The sequence below is a fragment of the Heterocephalus glaber genome, unplaced genomic scaffold (assembly GCF_053883595.1).
Source record: "Heterocephalus glaber isolate CG9 unplaced genomic scaffold, H.glaber_assembly_v1.0 deba00001594, whole genome shotgun sequence".
In the NCBI taxonomy this organism is placed as follows: domain Eukaryota; kingdom Metazoa; phylum Chordata; class Mammalia; order Rodentia; family Bathyergidae; genus Heterocephalus; species Heterocephalus glaber.
The window spans coordinates 14544385-14562714 of NW_028258369.1; the positions used below are offsets into that span (position 1 = coordinate 14544385).

At 40.8% G+C, this 18330-nt stretch overlaps 1 protein-coding gene across 1 annotated transcript in view; it reads right to left on the bottom strand.

The window, feature by feature from the left end:
• LOC110345961 (uncharacterized) overlaps positions 1-18330 on the bottom strand; it is a 147658-nt gene that overhangs the window by 89747 nt on the left and 39581 nt on the right. The window lies entirely within an intron of this gene.

Below are 18330 nucleotides of genomic sequence, written 5' to 3' on the forward strand. Positions count from 1 at the left end.
AGAAAGAGAGAGAGAGGGAGAGAGAGAGAGAGAGAGAGTGAATCTGATTCAGCCATTCTATTTCTGAGTATTTATCCAAAGAAACTGATTTTTTATAAAATGGAGTACTACTCAGCCATAAAGAATGAGAAACTAGAGACATTTATAGCTAAATGGATGCATATTGAGGCCATACTCTTAAGTGAAATAAATAGGACACACGTGTAAATACTGAAGTTTCTCTAGTGTGAGAAACTGAAAGTGTAAATAAGGATTAAAATGAATAATTGATAATTTGAAATAGGAAGAAAAGGTCCAAAGGGGTAGGAGAAGTGGGAGGGGAAGGGGAAAGGAAAGAAGGGAAAGGAAAAATTATGAGAAAAAAAAATGGAAACAAAGTAACTGAAATCAGTAATCAGTATCTGGAAGTGATATCTACATTCCTTTGTTCTTTGCAGCAGTATTCACAATAGCCAATACGGTATCAACTTGTGTCCATTCATGGACAGATGGATAAATGGATGGATGGATGGAGAAAATGTAGTATATACATACAATGAATTGTTATTCACCCTTAAAAAAGAAGGAATCCTGCTGTTGCAACAACATGAATAGACATCATGTTAAGGAAAATAAGCCAGATCCCTCCCCTCAAAAAAGCTATATGATTTCACTTAAGTGTGGAACCTAAAATGGTCAAACTCACAGAAAAAGAGAATAAAATGGTGGTTACCAGGGGCTGGGAGGGGGAGAACATGGGGAGATGTTGGTCAAGGGGTATAAAGTTTTGTAATGCCAACTGATTAAGTTTTGGAGATCTAATATACTGCGTGGTAAGTATAGGTGATGATGCTGTAGTATATAATTGACATTTGCTAAGAAGGTAGATCTGAAGGTACAAAGAAAAAATAACCATGTGAGGCGTTAACTATCTCGATTGTGGTGTTATTTTATAGTTGCTATGTGTATGAAATCATCAAGATATATGCCTTAAATATATACATGTATTTAAAAAATAATTTTACCCCCAGATGTATTTGTATTTCAAACATAAATATACCAAAATGAAAGCACTTACTTATTAATTCTTAAGATATGCCAAGCCTCAGTTATTAAAGACTTGGAGCACAAAAAAATATGAGTTTAGCAGTAAGAAAAAACAAAAAGAGATAATCCTTTCACTTATTCATTTACTCATCAAATACTCACTGAGCACCTATTAGGCACAGACACTGTGCGAGGCATCGGGATAGAGTGGGAGAAGAAGAAAACCGGGATCACAATCCTCATGGAGGGCTGGTCCTATATCTGGATTTAAATGCTCTGGGTAGGGGTGGGACTGTAACTCAGTAGTAGAGTGCATTCTTTAGCATGTGGAAGATCCTGGGTTCAATTCTCAACACTCAAAAGAAAAAAAAGCTTTATGTAACGGCCTTAGCAAGAATTCACACTACTGAGCTTAAATTTTTCTCCAAAAGAATCCAACATTCTCTCCCTGATTATTAGATGCTATGGTCATTTATTTTTGTTACTTTGCTAGCCAAATAGAAAGTACAAAGGAATTTTGTGCTAGTACCCCATCATAGAAGAACTGTTAAAATAACTCCAGAAGATAAATTTGGGAAGAAAAATCTGACACCCTAAGAAAACCCAATATATTATCCAGTATTACCCTCAAGTCAATGAAGGGCTTTGCTGTTCTCTGTTCTGAGCCAGAATGATCCACAAAATGTAAGAAATAAGCCACAGCTGTCTTCTAGCTGAGTTAGTTTTAGGGTAGGATCATGAGCTCCACGCAGCCTGCGGGCCTCCTCTGTTCCTTAGTGTATATTCTCATGACTGGGCTTTTCACACATCTTACCTGACATTATCAGTGCACCATCATGTAAGGAAGGCATTGTTGTCTCCTTTTTACAGATAAAGAAATGAAGATTAGGAGAATAAAGCGATTTGCACAAGGATACTCTATTACACTTGCTGATACACGTTTAAAGACCCAAACCTTCCTGTCTCCTAAGCTTATATAATTCACACTGTAACACAAAGCCTCCTGGACCAAAAGTTTTGTGATGTCAAAATAAATATTTTTTAAAATTCTGGTATCATGGGCCGGGGATTTAGCTCAGTGGTTTTGCCGCCCGCTGCACAAGTGCAAGGACCCGAGTTCGATTCCCGGTACAAAAAAACAAAACAAAACAAAATTCTGGTATCACAGTGCAAGGCATTCTTTGCTCAGACAAGAAAAACCAAGAGAAGACTTAACTGGTTTTTGGAATTGGCAGTAGAAATATCAGTAGTGACAACAGAGCATGGACAAATCATTTCTTTTTCTTACATCTAAATTTCTTCAGGTGATAACTGGGAACGATGAAATAGAAAAAGTTCAAAGGGATCCTAGTCAAATTAATCTAATGTTCATGACAATTTGACAAAGGAATAATAAGAATTCTTACTAGTATATTTTTCATCTACATGAACAAAACTATTATGCAAATATCTAGAAACAATAAACAACTAAAATAAGCGAATTGTGCACATTCACTAAATGGCATATAGTAAAAAAGAAGGACCTTCAGCTACTGCTACAGTTTAGATTTTAAGGGCCTCCCAAAGGTCCACATGGTAATGTTTTGCTCTCTAGGGTAGTGCTTTTGACAGGCGTTGGGGCCTTTAGGAGGTAGGACCTAGTAGGAGGTATTTTAGGTTATGGGGGGGGGGCATTGGAGTGTTATGGTTTATATCTAGATGTTCCCCCAAACCCTCATGAGCTCATAGGTGGGGCTTTGAGGAGGTGACTATATCATGAGGTGTGATACTCAGCAGATTAGTCCACTGATATGTTTATGACTAAATGTGATGTTGGGAGGTGAAGCCTGGTTGGAGGAAGTGGGTCACTGGGAGTGTGGCCTGGAAGGGTTTGTCTCAATCTCTTTCTCTCTCTCTCTCTCTCTCTCTCTCTCTCTCTCTCTCTCTCTCTCTCTCTCACTCTCTCTCTCTCTCATCTGTCTGTCTTTCTCCTTGCCCCCTTCATGCCATGAGCTCTTTCTCCTCTGCCATGCCCCTCTACCATGCTGCCCTGCCTTGGAGCCAGCTGACTATGGTCTGAAACCTCTATGAACTATGAGCCAAAAATAAACCTTTCCTCCTTTAAGTTGTGAGTGTTAAGTAACAATACCAATACTCATGGTGTCTCAGCAATAAGAAAATAACTAAGACAAGGAGGAAGTGGGACCGGAACCCCTTCCTCTTTTTGTCTTGCTTATCAACCATGAGGTAGGCAGTTTTGCTCTGCTCCCACCATTATGCATGCCCACGGGTCCAAAGCAATGGGAACAAGTAACCGTGGACTGAAATCTTGAAAACTGTGAAGCAAAATAAACCATTTCTCATTCTACATTGGTTATTTCAGGTCTTTATAAGTTGATTATGTCAGGTATTTGTCATAGCAATGGAAAGCTAACAGCTATAGACAATGATATGGATGAATTGATGGATGCTAGAAACTTGAAAGAAAAAATATTACCTATATTGTCATGCCATTTTTATAAAGCTCAGAAACAAGCAAAACTACAAGTTGTTTCAGAATATATATGGCAAAAGGATTTTGTTTCTAAGGAGCCAGGCATGGTGGCGCATTCCTGTAATCCCAGCACTTGGGAGGCTGAGGCAGAAGGATCACTGCAAGTTTGAGGCCAGCCTGGGCTACATAGTGAGTCCAAGGCCAGCCTGAACTACCTAGTGAGACTCTGTCTCAAAAAACAAACAAAACCAAAAGATTTTGTTTTTAAAGGAGTAGAATGCAAAATTTAGGACAGCAGTTCTTTGGTGAGTAAATGAGAGCCCAGATATTAACATTCCAGCTCCTGTATGTTTATATTGTAATATTCTTCACAACTTACACATTACATTTATTATTTTATGTATCAAATTATGTAATAAACGTACAAAATAAAAATTTTTTTCTCTCATAATATTGTTTGGCAAATTCTAAAAGGATCTTAAGACCAGGCTGGGGATGTGACTCAATAGTAGGCCACTTGCCTAGCATGCCTGGGGCCCTGGGTTGGATCCCCAGCACTGAAGGGGACCAATCTATTTTCCTTTCTAAGTGAAGGATTTGTAAGAATTGAGGAGAGACCAAATGAAGTCTGAACTTCGATGCAAGGGACTTACAATGCATTTCTCCAGCTAACCTTTAGAGAAGCTCCATCAGCTGATACAGCAGTTTCCTAAAGCCCCAAGTCATCTTCCAAAATCTGAACAGACTCTTGTTACCAGGCCAACTCTCTTCTACCAGATAAGACCATTTGACATATTATGTAATCACTTGGAGAGTTTATCTTTCCATTCAGCAGGACAGATCTTTTGTCTGGAACACTGGACATTTTTCAAAGACTGGGAAAACAATGAACATTATCAGCAACTTCACTCTTTTCTTTGTGTCCTTAATTTCCAAGGTGAGGGTTCATAAAATAACTGAGAAGTATTAGAAAAGCCTTTGGGGGCCTAGATTTATGTCTGGGAATTTTCCTTCTGAGACAAATCCCTGCCCAGTTATGATCCGTTTGCAAGGGTAAAGAGAATCATCTGACATGTTTCGGACCTGAATTTTCATCCTTCTTATCCATGTTAGTCTCATAGTCAGAGAAGGTTGAGAAGGGAGAGTGTGGGAAAGGAGAAGGAAAAGTGAAAAAGGAAGTAGAGAGAGGAAAGAAAGGTAAGGGAGGGAAGGCTGAGGAAAATGGGGAGAGGGAGGAGGGGAGTAGAGAGAGGAAGTGGAGACTGGACACATTCCATGCTTGACTATTTCCATATAAATCATCTCATTCATTTCTCAACCTTGTGAGGTACATCAAGAAGCTTGTGACTCAGTAAAGAAAGAGCATTAGAGTCACACAGCCCATAAGCAGCGATATTTCATCCCAGATCTTTCTGACTCTAAAAGCAAGCTTCTTCTAGTGGCCACCTCTGGGAACTGGAATTCCAGACCATAGTAATGAATAAGGAGTAGGGGCCTGGAGAATGGAAATAAGATAGGGACCCCCAAATATGTGAACAGTGAAGTCTCATCCCACTAAAAAGAAGAGTATTTGATAATTTTGACTAGTCTTGCTAACCATTTCATCAGAATGAAGGTACACAAAAGAAATGGGACAGATAATTAATTCTGGGCAGCCAAGGACATTTGGTTAAAGTGAAAGTATCAAGAATGTTTGAAGAAAAGGATGATCATGTTACCTAAAAACCCAAAAGTAGTTTGATCCCTGGTACCAAAAAATAAAAAATAAAAAATAAGGAAATAAAGAAATAAAAACCCAAAAGTCGAGGAAGGTAAAACAGGATGTAGACTTTAAGAAAACACATTACTACTGGTTCAAAGAAAAGACGGAATCACAGAAGAGATAGTATCAGGAGACTCTGATCCAAGCTAGAAGCTCTAAAACTATACTTCTGGTTATTTAACAAGAATATTGTAATGCCATTTAAGACTAAAGTAGAGGAAGAATTAAACCAATTTCTCTAAGAACTCAAGTACGACCACAGTACATGTCTCAATTCATTCTGCCTCCAGGGAGGGTTCCAGCACCAAGTGAAAGCTCTGGGAGGAGGGGCTGAGGGCTCTCTTGTTTCTATTCTGTGCCCCCTCCAGATTACCTCAGTCAGAGGTTGAGAAATCTCCATCAGAGTAAGAAATGGGGAGCATTGGAAAAATGAAATGGGAGAGAGCTGCTCAGTGGTTGCTGACGTCCTGGCCTTAAGTCACAGGAGAAAAAGGAGCTCTTGACCTTTCCATACAATCTGTGCCAGGTTCCCAATGTAAGTGAGCTTCTATAGGGATGCAGACTATGCCAGGGATAGAAGAATGCTTTCATCATCCATGGTCCTGCCAGGAGACAGATGGCACATTCACACGGGGTAAGTGAGAAGGGTTTAATGAGGACCTCTGTGTAAGGGCAAGGGCAAGGTTAAGGGGAAAAAACACGGCATGGAGCAGTGTACTGGGGTTGGCAACCCCCTGAGCATGGAGCTCTGGGAGAGCGCTGCCAAGCACCACAGCCATCACTGTAAGAATGCAGCTAATGACAACCCACAAGGATGGGGGGGATCAGAACATATTACCCACTCTCTACCCCGCTCCCCTGTGCCCTGCATGAGCTTTCCATAGCCAGAGGCAAATGAGCCCACTGATGTGCTCCATGGAGTAAGGCAGAGAAGGATGGTGGGTGGACCCAAAGGGGCAGAGAGTAGCCAGCATAATCATTTGGAAATTAGGAGTATATCCAAGGACTCAGCTATTAGGTTATTCATCACAGCATTGTTTGTAAAAGCAAATACAATGACCTAAATGTTAGGGAGAGGGGAAAAATTTCATGATACCCACAGTAGGGCAGAGACTACCTTACCTAAGCTGCAGCAATTGGAACAATTGTAGGAAATACTTATTGAACATTAAAAATGCTGGTGTGGGGGTGTTTTATTGACATAGAAAGATGCTTTAAAAGGGTCACAACATTATGTAGTAATAAACCCATTTGGTCTGATAGCTTGCTACATGGATAGGTATATACAGGATGCAAGTTTAGAGAAACATATGTGGAGATAGAGTGACTAATAATGTGCTGAGTGGGACGGTTTTGTTTTGTGCTGTTTTGGTTTGGGGGTTTTCTGCTTTAATTTCTCTTTTTTCTGTAACAAATACAAATGGCTTTTGTAATAAGAAAATACATTCTTTTTTCTATTTTATTTATATAGCAGTGTTTGGGCCGGGGATTTAGCTCAGTGGTTCCTCTGCCTGCCTCACAAGCACAAGGACCCAAGTTTGATCCCTGGTACCAAAAAAACCCACCCCCAAAACCAGTATAGAGCAGTGTTTGTTTTCCCGGTGTTTTCCTTTTCTTTCCCTGTGTCAGCTCTTGCTCCATAACCTTGAGTGTGGCAGATGGCAGGGCAGGCATGCGGATGGAGGGAGGGGAGGGAATCCCACCATATGGGAATAATGACTCATGGCTTTCACAGCTTGTAGAGCACTGAGGACCAAAATATAGAAGAGTGGCAGGGCCTAGGAAAACCTGCTATTCCCAAGGCTCAAATCTGAGGAAGCTGAGAATTATGGTACATGCTGAGAATGACTAAAAAGTACTTTTAAGCTATTTGGGAAACAAGATAAATAAGCAGAGGAGAGCATCATTGCTAGGGAAAGATGTCACATCATGAGATACCAGCAAGGAGAAACCTTCCGTTCCTATTTTGCTTTAATCTCAACCATAAATAAGGCATTCTTGTCCTTTTCTTCTTCTTGGCCATTGTCACAGGTTATATCTAGATGTCCCCCTAAAGCCTCATGCACTCATAGGTGGGGCTTTGGGGAGGTGCCTAGATCATGGGGGCGTGATACTTGTCAGTGGATCGGTCCACTGATGCATTTATAGCTAAATGTGATCCTGGGAGCTGAAGCCTGGTTGAAGGAAGTGGGTCACAGGGGGCATGGCCTGGAAAAGTTTGTCTCGCTCCTCCTGTGATCTCTCTCTCTCTCTCTCTCTGCTTCTCCCCTCCATGTCATGAGCTCTTTCCCCTCTGCAATGCTCCTCTGCCACACTGTCCTGCCTTGGAGCCAGCTGACTATGGACTAAAGCCTCTACAAACTGTGAGCTACAATAAGCCTTTTCTCCTTTCAGTTGTGGGTGTCAGGTATTGTGTCTCAGGGACTAGAAAGTAACTAAAACAGCTATCATCACCACTGTCACTAGCAACATTAGCAGCAGCATCATTATCAGTGTAACCACGTCCAAAAAGCACCACCATTAGCATTACCTTTGTTCCAGGCAGTGAACTTCCTAAGAACAGCAAATGTCTTATCCTTATATATATACTGTATGCTGAACATTTAGCACATGAGCCTAGAGAGTGCAATAAACACCACTGAGTTGACAAGGATAAAGACACTCATGGATGAGCAGAAAACATGATGATGGTAGGAAGGACTAATATACTGGATGAAAAATTTACAAACATTTTTGAGTCAAGGGCAGGAACTTTTGAATAACATACCACCCAATATGTTATATCCTCTAACTGGGATTAGATTCTCCACTATGCTTAGCCATAAACATAAAAAATTTCACCAGAGTGATACTATCAACAGCTTAAGACTCAAAGGACTTGGTGCTTTATACTCACCTAGAGGAGCCTGTCTATAACCGATAAACCTTATCCCAATAAACTTTACCACTCTTTGCTAATTCAGCCTTCTTTAGTAAACCTCTAATATTTATAAATTTTATACATGTTTTACTACAATAGTACAACATTATATACATCATAACATGCACATAAATTTTAAATGTTGCCATAAAAAAAGTAATATTTTGGGGGTCTGCACACCCTGCATAGGAAACCACTATCCTAGATGTCAGTACCAGAATAAGTAGTTCTTGAAACAAACCTATAAAGGGAGCTGTAACCAACTCTAAAAGATGAAATATAGATTAAGGTCCAATGTTATATTTGAATTCCCAAACTGAGCCCTAGTGGAGCAATTGAATATGCAAATACGCTCTTGTAATGGTAACACATCACCACCAGATGACTTCTAGTTCTAGTCATTTAATATGGGTGGACTGAGCAATAAGCAGAATTTAAAGAAAAGCCAACCTTAACAATTATTCAAATGTACCAGATGGTGCCCTGTTCCTGCTACTATGCTATTTAGCATTGCTGTATTAAATTACTGTATTTTCTTTCTAGAGATTTCTTGGAATAAAACAAGGTTTCAGAGGGCAAAAGCAATATGCGCCTGCTTTCCTCACTTTTGGAAACTGCCTTATACCAAGACAGGGAACAATTCTCAATTTTCCCATTTGCTAAAAATACAGATTCTTAGGTTTCTTCTCCTCAGATCAGGATGAGTGGCAGAAACCCAGGGTGGGTCCCTGCCTCTGGAAAATTTGCATTTTTAAAGAAATCCTCCTCTTCCTCCAGGTGATTCTGTTTGTCAAAATACTTTAGGAACCCCTGCATAATGGTTATTTATCATTACTGTGGCCATTGTCATTGCTATTTTGTTACTTCCTGCTGGACCCTGCAGCACAGCTCCCTAGCCCCAGAGTGCTGTGGACATAGAGTCTGCCTGCATCCTTCCACCAAAGGTGCTGCGTTTTCTACTCCTCATCCCCAGTCCACCTACTGCTCTCTGCCATTCCTCCAGTTGGAAAGGCCCAAGTGGATGGATTCACATGAAGGCTTTGAAATTAAAGTTACTTGATGATCTGGCCAGGGATATCTCATAAGAAGTGGCATAAACTAGAGAAATTCATTCGAAATAATGGCAGTCTTGGGCCAGTGTGAGATGTTCTGAGAAGAAAGAACTCTGGATTACTACCATTGCCTACTTGCTGATTCATTTGCATGTATGTAGGAATCACTGGGAAATCTTGTTAAAATGCAGATTCTGGCACTAAATGCATTCGCCCTCCATATCCATGAGTTCCGCATCTGTGGATTCAACCAACCTCAGATGAAAAATATTTGGGAGAAAAAACTTACATCTATACTGACATGTACTTTTTCTCTTGTCATTTTTCCTAACAATACAGTATAACTATGTACACAGAATTTACATTGTAATGGATGCTATTAAGAAATCTAGGGGCCGGGGATTTAGCTCAGTGGTTCCAGCGCCTGCCTCACAAGCGCAAGGTCCCAAGTTCGATCCCGGTACCAAAAAAAAAAAGAAGAAATCTAGAGATGATTCAAAGGGATCATGTACATATGTTCTACAGAAACACTAGACTATCTTATATAAGGGACTTGAGCCTTTGCAGTTTTCGGTATGCAAGGATTTTGGTAACCACGAGATGTCCTGGTGATATAGGGGGAAGAGATGTAACTCCCAAATTTACTAGATATCCAAAACGTGAGTTTGTGTTCTCTAAAATCGAAGAATGAATTCTAGGAACAACAGAGGTTAAGAGTAGGAAAAGATTATTGGGAGAAAGAAAGCTTCTGCCTAAGAGAGACAGAAGGGGAACCAGAAAGTGGGTTGCCCACCCACCCCACTTTTCAAAGATGTTTTATACAGCAAAGCCATGTGGTGAGGCTGGTACAAAGTGGGACAAAACTATAAGACCCAATGGAGACTTACAAGGTGGGCATGAGGTGGGACAAAACCAATGACAAACCAATAAGATTACAAGTACAGTCACCCAGGTAATATTGATTAAATGGGGGTCAAATGGGGGAGCAAGTCATGTAGCAAGCGTACAAGGATTTTCAGTAAGGGTGGGGATCAGGGATATTTCCTGGAGAGGCTGGGTTAAGACCTTGACCCCCCCCCCATCCAGGTAATTGATACCTATTTAGAATACCAATCAGGGCTATCTATCCCCAGGGCAAGCACAAGGGTGTGTAGTTTCCCTCCTTTCACAATTCTGGCCTTCAGTGAAAGTGTCTTGACTGTCCTCCATGTCGGCTCCTCCTGGGCTGGCCCTGTCTAACTGCCTACAAGATATCTAATTAAGTTACCTATCTGCAATGCTGGCACCTAGTCCCCGTGTATACCCAGGAGTGACTGCACTGTATCTAAGTGGGCATGTTGGGGGTGACTCTGAGACAGCATTTCTAACAAGCTCCAGGGTAATGCATTTCTGGGTTCCAAGGATATTTGAATGTCAAGGGATGCACAAGGGTGAAAAGAGCAATTGGAAACTTACCAGTATCTCCAAGCCTAAAGCAATCACGAAGTTTTAGAGCTCATTAATTTAGTAAAGCCCCAAGAGATAAGCCTGTTCACAATACACACATACACACACAAACAGATCAGATCATTTCAACAACTGCGACAACTTAAAATTCATTACTTTTCCACAAGGCAGGACATTGATGACAAAAAGCACACTGTTTTGTTTTTTCAATGCTGGGGATTAACCCATGGCCTTGTGCATACTAGCCAAGTGCTCTACCACTGAGCTACATCCCCAGCCCTTCATGCAGTTATTTTTAAATTACATCTCAATGACTATAAAGGTAAGCTGAAATAGATGTGTTTGTTTTACAAGGTCACCAAAATAATTGTTGACGATGATGACAGCACCCTAGAATCATGAGATTTCCATTAGCTTTGTGTAGAGCACTGTCAGTTCCCAAAACTGAAAAGGTTTTGAAAACATTTAACTAGCTACTGCTGTTAATGTTCTGTTGGAAGTTAAAGTACAATGTGAAAGTAGGAATGGGAGAACTGAGAACAATAGACCTCAGTGCTGGCGTTACGGAATTTGAGCAGTAACTTATTCATAAACCCGGAAGGTTTCTACAAAGCCAGTGGTTGGTCAAAAAGTTTAGACAGTGCCAACTCCTTGGCTGATTGTCTTTAGGAGGATGAGCGCCAACCTGAGTATGTGAGCATGAAGCTTGTAGGGACAGCCATGTCAAAGGTCACAAGCGTATTATCTCGCCTTCCAGCTTTATCCATGACTTATAAAAGACAGCTTTGTCACTTGCACCAGTCCAAAGCCACTGTCCAGGGCAGATGGAACCCCCTGGAACACTTGGTGGTGTTTGTTTGTAAGCCATTGAAAACTGCCACCATTCTTGGGAGGACCCTGGTTATGCCCCTCACCTGGGGTCCACCACCCCTTGCCCTGAAGGCCTCCCTCTTCTCCCTGGAAGTCTGGCTTTTTAGCTTCCACCTGCTAAGCTACCAGGCTGAGAAACACAGCACCAAGCAATATCAGTCAGCAATTTTAACTGTGTCTGGACTTCCGCCCATGCCTTTGGGAAGATAGTATACTCGACTAGAAGGCTAGTCTTCTTCATATACACAACTTACTAGATTTTAACCTCTTGTGACTCTTTGAACTAGAAAGGACAAAGGAGGACTAGCCTGTTTGTCTAGGCCAGACAATAGGGCAATTGTGCAGTGTATCTCTGGTATTAAATGCATCACTCAGATTTATTTTTCTTCTGTGCTTTAACGTTTTTTTTTGGGGGGGGGGTACCGGGGATCGAACTCGGGTCCTTGCACTTGAGCAGCAGGCAGTGGAACCACTGAGCTAAATCCCTGGCCCCTTCTGTGCTTTAACTTTTTTTTTTTTGGAACCGTGCAGCAGGTTGCAAAACCACTGAGCTAAATCCCTGGCCCTGTGCTTTAACTTTTGATTAACCTAAAATACACATACAGGAAGGTGCACAAATTATATGCAAACAGCTCAGTGAATATTTACAAACTGATCACATCTTTTGACTCAACATCTAAACAGGAATGGATCACTCTAGGCCTCCCTTCAATCATTTCCCCTTCTGTACCAGGAAAACGACTACCCTGACTTTCAATATGCCACTGATCAGTTTAGAGTATTTTCAAACTTAAGATAAAATTCAAAAACTGACTTTATTTTAAAAGGAGATGCTTATTTTGGTTCCCGGAAAAACTGGCTTTTCTTGAGATATGGTATTAGAGTTAATACGCACACCCTAATTTTTTTAAGTTGAATTTTTTTCATAGTAATTTGAGGGTTCTAAAATTAAAGTGTCTTTTATAGTCAGGTCCTATTGCTATGGACTGAATTGCGGTGGGGGGTGGGGGGGGAGCGTTCACATGCTGGAACCCCAAATCCCAGTGTGAATGTAGTTGGAGTTAAGACTCTAGTGAGGTAATTAAGGCTAAATGAGGAAAAAGTATGGGGCCCTAATCAGATAGGGCTACGGCTTTGTGAGGAGAGCAAGACTCCTCCCCCAAGTGAGGACACTGGGACAAGGTGGCAGTCTGTAAGCAAGGAAGGAGCCCTCATCAGAAACCAAATCTGCTGAAGCCTTGGTCTTGGATTTCTTAGGGTCCAGAACTGTGAGAATACATTTCTGTTGTTCAAGCCACCCAGTCTGTAGCATTTGTTATGGCAGCCCGTGCTGACTAATACACCAGTTTTCTTTAAAATATAATTTTATCAGTAGCTTCAGTGATAATCAAAGTTGAAACTGAGGCAATCGGCACACATTTACAGGATAAAGCTTTAAATGAAAAGCAAGAAAAAATGGAAAGTAAGAGAAAAGAGGAGCACAGCTTTGACAACTACCAAGTCGGTCCCCCAAACAAAGGAGAGAGTAAGAGAAAACAGGAAAGGGGCTTCAGCTCCCGAAACTGATCTGATGATGAAAATCCAGCTGGCCTGTTAATAAAAGAAAGGGACTAGCTTCCGAGGTGCTACGGTAGGCTGAGGTCTGATACAGATCATTATCTCAGTCCTAATTTTATAGTTCTTGAAGAATTCGTATGGCTTGAGGGGCAATTCTGCTCCCCAGAGATGAAATTGGAGGGGGCAGGAGCTGCCTGGATCCTATCATGGGATAATTGTTCTCACTTGAGGGGTGATTTCATCATGGGGTGGTCTTTGAGGCTCTGCTTTTCTTGGAGTCCAGGACGACTGCAGGTTTGGGACAACGACTGGAGACTTTAGGCATTGCTCCATGGGGTCTGGAAATGGACACTGAAAAAGCTGACAACTGAATGTGTCCCTGCAAATTCTGGAAATTAATTTAGTTACTCTCATCTTGGTGTCCCCAGACTTGAAGGGGGAAGAGATAAGCTAGGTAAACTGAGGGCTACTAAACCTTGTATTACAGACATCCCTTGAGAGATTAACATGCCAATGTGCAGAGCCTAGAAATGATCTGATGCAAAGTTTAAAGGTAATAAAGGAGACAAAAAAATGAAGGCAGAGATGTCAAGCTTTCTCCTGCTTTTAGTTGTCCACTGGGCATCTGCAGGTCCAGCCCCGAGGTCCCTGTCACAAATCCACTTTTTTGAGAAAAAATTTTTCTCTTTGCAGTGCTGGGGATGAATCCAGGGCCTAGCTAGCATTTGCAAGCCACATGCTCTATTACTGAGCTACAGCCACAGCTCCCAAAGAACTTTTGAGTGCAATTTACTATTGAAGACCAGCCTCTACATTTCAAAGTAATGCCCTGGTGTTTTTCAATATTAAGAAATTACTTTAATACTGTCTAGTAAAGAACATAGTCTTATTAGATAAACATGAAACCTGTGTGCTTAAGTGCTGGGGCGCAAAGACAGGAAGGCAAAATCTCTCTTCTATGAAATTCACTCTTCACATGGCTAGTTTCCATTACTCTACGTCTGCAGCAGATATTAACAGCATCTCTAATGTAGGTGTGGGTGCCTTGACTTTGAAGGCAATAAAACCCTGCCCTTGCCACTGCCTTTCAAATTTGGGTGGTAGCTTCAGTGCCTCGCACTAAAAGTAGACATCCAACACTTATTGTTGATTAAAGAGGCGGCTGGAGGAGTTTGAAGTGCTGCTGGAGTGAAAGTGGTGCCAAGAGGTGGCTCTCTTTAATTAACACTCTGTTGGGAAGAATCCTAGGCTCCCATTGAATCACCCATAGTCCCCAAAAGGAGTACAGTATTCTATTTGCATAGAATAGTGTGACGAGAAGTGTTTCCACTGAGTCACATTTTCAAAAAGCTATTGTTTTCCCCCCTCCTGTAAACAAATGTCAATTAATGTGTACAATGTGACTTTCTTAGAGTGGAATAAAAACAGCAACTGGGTGGCATGTAATTTGCCATAGTACTTTACATTTAAAGATCTACTGCAGGTTACTTTTGTCAGTCAAAGAAACAAGAAATAATTAGCAAGGTAGACTAATAAGGAGAAGAAAATGTTTGTGATATCTGGGTCTTCCTCATAGCTCAAAAGGCACTGTTTGTTATACTGCATCCAAATATAAAACAAATGATCTGTCTCCAACATAAACTATTTAGACTGAAAACCAGCCAAATGAAAGCAGCTGCCACTAGATTAAAAAGTCATTTTCTCAGCCAACTCGGATTAAAAAAGAAACCTTTTACGAACATATTTCTTCAACTCAAGCAGAGTTTTATTATTCTGTGTTTCAGCGGCACATAAAAATAAAAACAGCATCTCCTGGCATGACCATTTGCTAGAAATTTAATTTCAGATAAACAGATGGTGCTAAACTAAAAATATTAGTAGGGTATCAGCTATAAAATTCAAATCATTTAAGTATATGTTGTCTTTAGTCTTTTTTTAATACAAAGAAATTTCTTTCTGTAAATCTAACACACCAAAATGGAGTTACTATTTATTTCTAAGGATTTATTTGTAAGGATGTTGAACAAGGAGCAGTTGGCATTTCTCTAGTGCCCCCTAACTCTGGGGACTCTTGACAAAAAAAATAAACTTAAATGTACTGTTCATTTTTTTACATCAGGACCTGAAGATAAATCTGGATACAAATTTGTAAGGGCTACAGAGTTAAATTGGAATTCCCTTTTATTGGTTGATTTACACGCTATTAAGGCTTGGGCACATTTTGTGCACTTGAGAGTGTAAGTTCCATACGGCCAACTTCAGGGACACGCACAGGGGCAGATGGAAGAGAAAAAGGCTGGCACAGCAAATAGCTGAAAGGGAGATTTCCCAAGATTCATGAGTAATTAAAACAGTTCCTCCAACCGCTCAGTGAAAGGTCCACCCCAAAAGCTCCAGCAACTCTTGGGAGAGACAAAGCTTCTGGAATTGGATCTGCAGCCTGAGTTATGGTGCATCTCCATGATGTGAAGCGGTGCGCCACGCACACCAGCTCACACGTGCAAGTGCCAGTAGCCGACCAGTGCTGACTGCCAGAGAGTTCAACCTAATATCTACACGGCTTCCCAAGAGTCTCTTATTTCTCACTCTGCCCCTTGTACAGGTAAAGAACATCACTCAATTAACATGATTAAAGGTACAAATCTAGTCTCAATAGTCTATTGCAATACATGCTGCTAAAGCATTTTTTAAAATTGAGTCTACTCCTGCTGCCACCAGCATCTATAACTGTGAGCTAAATGGTTCAGATAAATAAATCAGTTAACTAATTCAGATAAATGCCAGCATTGTCATTATTTTTCTAGGAAATAGAAAGCCCAGCTCTATGTGAAAATACATTAGTAGCATTAAAAGAATTAAAAAAGAAAGATGGCAAATATATATAAAATGCTTTTGGTGGGATGCAGTGGCACACACCTGTAGTTCTAGCTACCTGGGAGGCTGAGGCAGGAGGATAGTAAATTCAAGGGAACATAGCAAGATCTCATCTTAAAAAAAAGTTCTGGATTTATATCATCTTAGTATAAATGTATCTTTTATACTAAGTGATTTTTAAGGCAAACTGAAATTCAAATTCTCTTTACTGGTTGATGAGTGATTTCTAAGGCCAGTTTTCTTAACCTTACTGCTATTGGCATTTGGATCCCATAATCGTCTGGAGGCTGTCCTGTGTATTGTAGGGTGTTTAACCACACCCCTGGCCTCTACCCTCCATGCAACAGTAGCAAAACCCCCTCCAGTTAGGACAACCAAAGATGCCTCTGCACATTGCCCACTGTCTCTTTGAGGAGCAAATTCTTTTTTTTTTTTTTTCCCAGTACCAGGGATCAAACTCAGGACCCTGTGCTTGCGAGGCAGGCAGGTGCAGCTCTACTGAGCTAAATCCCGGGTCCTATGGGGATCAAATTCCTAACCCCCGGGTAAGATCTGAAAAGATTTCCTTAAGGTCTTTCCTCAGTAGCAACATATCCCATGTGTTTCTCTTTTCTTATGAGGGAGATAGACTCACTAGAAATAATAAAATATTTTCTCAAAGGCTTTTGGTTAGGGTTACCAGATTTAACAAATTAAAAATAGAGGATAGAGCCAGGGATTTAGCTCAGTGGTTCTGCTGCCTGCCTCGAAAGTGCAAGGTCCAGAGTTTGATCCCCGGTACAAAAACAAATAAATAAAAATAGAGGATATCCAGTTAAATTTAAATTTTAGATAAGTGACACAATATGTTAATATAAACATGCCCCAAATACTGCTTAGTGCTTAATCTAGCTAGCAGCTTTACTTTCAGTGAAGCACTAATACCATAAAAAGTTATTATAAATAAATTGCTAATCCATGACAGAGGAAAACCGGATTAAACAGATAGAATGTCAAAGACAACATAGTTAGTTTGTGGTCAGTTGGGGTACAGTGAAAACAGTGTATACTTGGGAGCCAGGCAGCTCTGAGTTGGAACCTACCATTTGTGAAGATGTGACTCTGGGCAAATTAACTTCTGAATCTCCATTTCCTCTTGTATTCAAAAATACAATGGAGTTTGAGGGTGGGAGAGGGAATTAGAATTCTCTTACATGGTCACTGCTTATTAAGTGGAGATGGTGAAGGGAGACAGCTCTTTAAAATGAAATAAAGCACACATGGCTTCCAGCCCTTAGTATTCTCTGGATATGTGGGGCTAGGAGCCTGACACTGAGACCCAGTGCCTTCTGCTGGACCTGCGCTGTCTCAGACAGCAGGGTCCAGAGGGGAAGAGGAAAGGACCGACTTGTAACCAGCTCAGGGCCAAGAGCATACAATGAGCAGAGAGGCCGGCGAAGACCCAGCAAGAGAAACAAGGGGCATGGGCTCACTTCTTAAAATGCTCTTCCCTTTTTAATTTTTCACTCAAATTTTCCACCATGCAATTGGTCTGACTAATGTAAAAACTAGAATAAGCTTTTATTATTATCATTATGTACCACTGTTGACAAAGGTACTTCCCTCTATCTCTATTTCTTCATCTGAAACAGGAAGTGGTGGGGCAGATGAACACCAACACCCATTTCAGCTTTGAAAACTTAGGTGGTTCCTCCTTTCAAAGGCCTGACTGAAGCCTGACCTCTTCCTGAAGAGCTCCGCTCTGGAAATTCTGGCAGCACTAATGTCCCCCTTAGCTTTTTGACTGTCTCTACCACCCATTACAACCAAACACACCTTGAATATATATTATCTTTGTTAGTTGATAAATTTTTAAAAGCACAATTATGAGAAAAAAATGTGTTAGAGTTGCTAAATAGAAAAGCTCACTTTGCTATGATTAGAGAAATTTTAAAGGGATGTATCGGGGCCAGGGATTTAGCTCAGTGGTTCCGTCACCTGCCTCGCAAGCGCAAGGTCCTGAGATTGATCCTCAGTACCAAAAAAGAAAAAAATCAGTACAAATAAAACAAAATTAAATTTAAAATAATGTTTATAAAACAAAAACATTCATCATGAACTACTGCATTTGTTTAAAAGACTTCATTACTTATATAAGGTTTACAGAATAATAAAACAAATATCTGTGTCCACCACTCAGTTCAAGAAATAATATGTTACCATTTGGAAGGAGGGTGGGAAGGATTTGTAACAGGGTCTTCCTATGTACTTCAGGCTGGCCTTGAACTTGCAATCCTCCTGCCTCAGCCTCCTGCTGGGACTGTAGGCCTGCACCACCACACCCAGCTTATGGTGCCAGTATTTGTAGGGT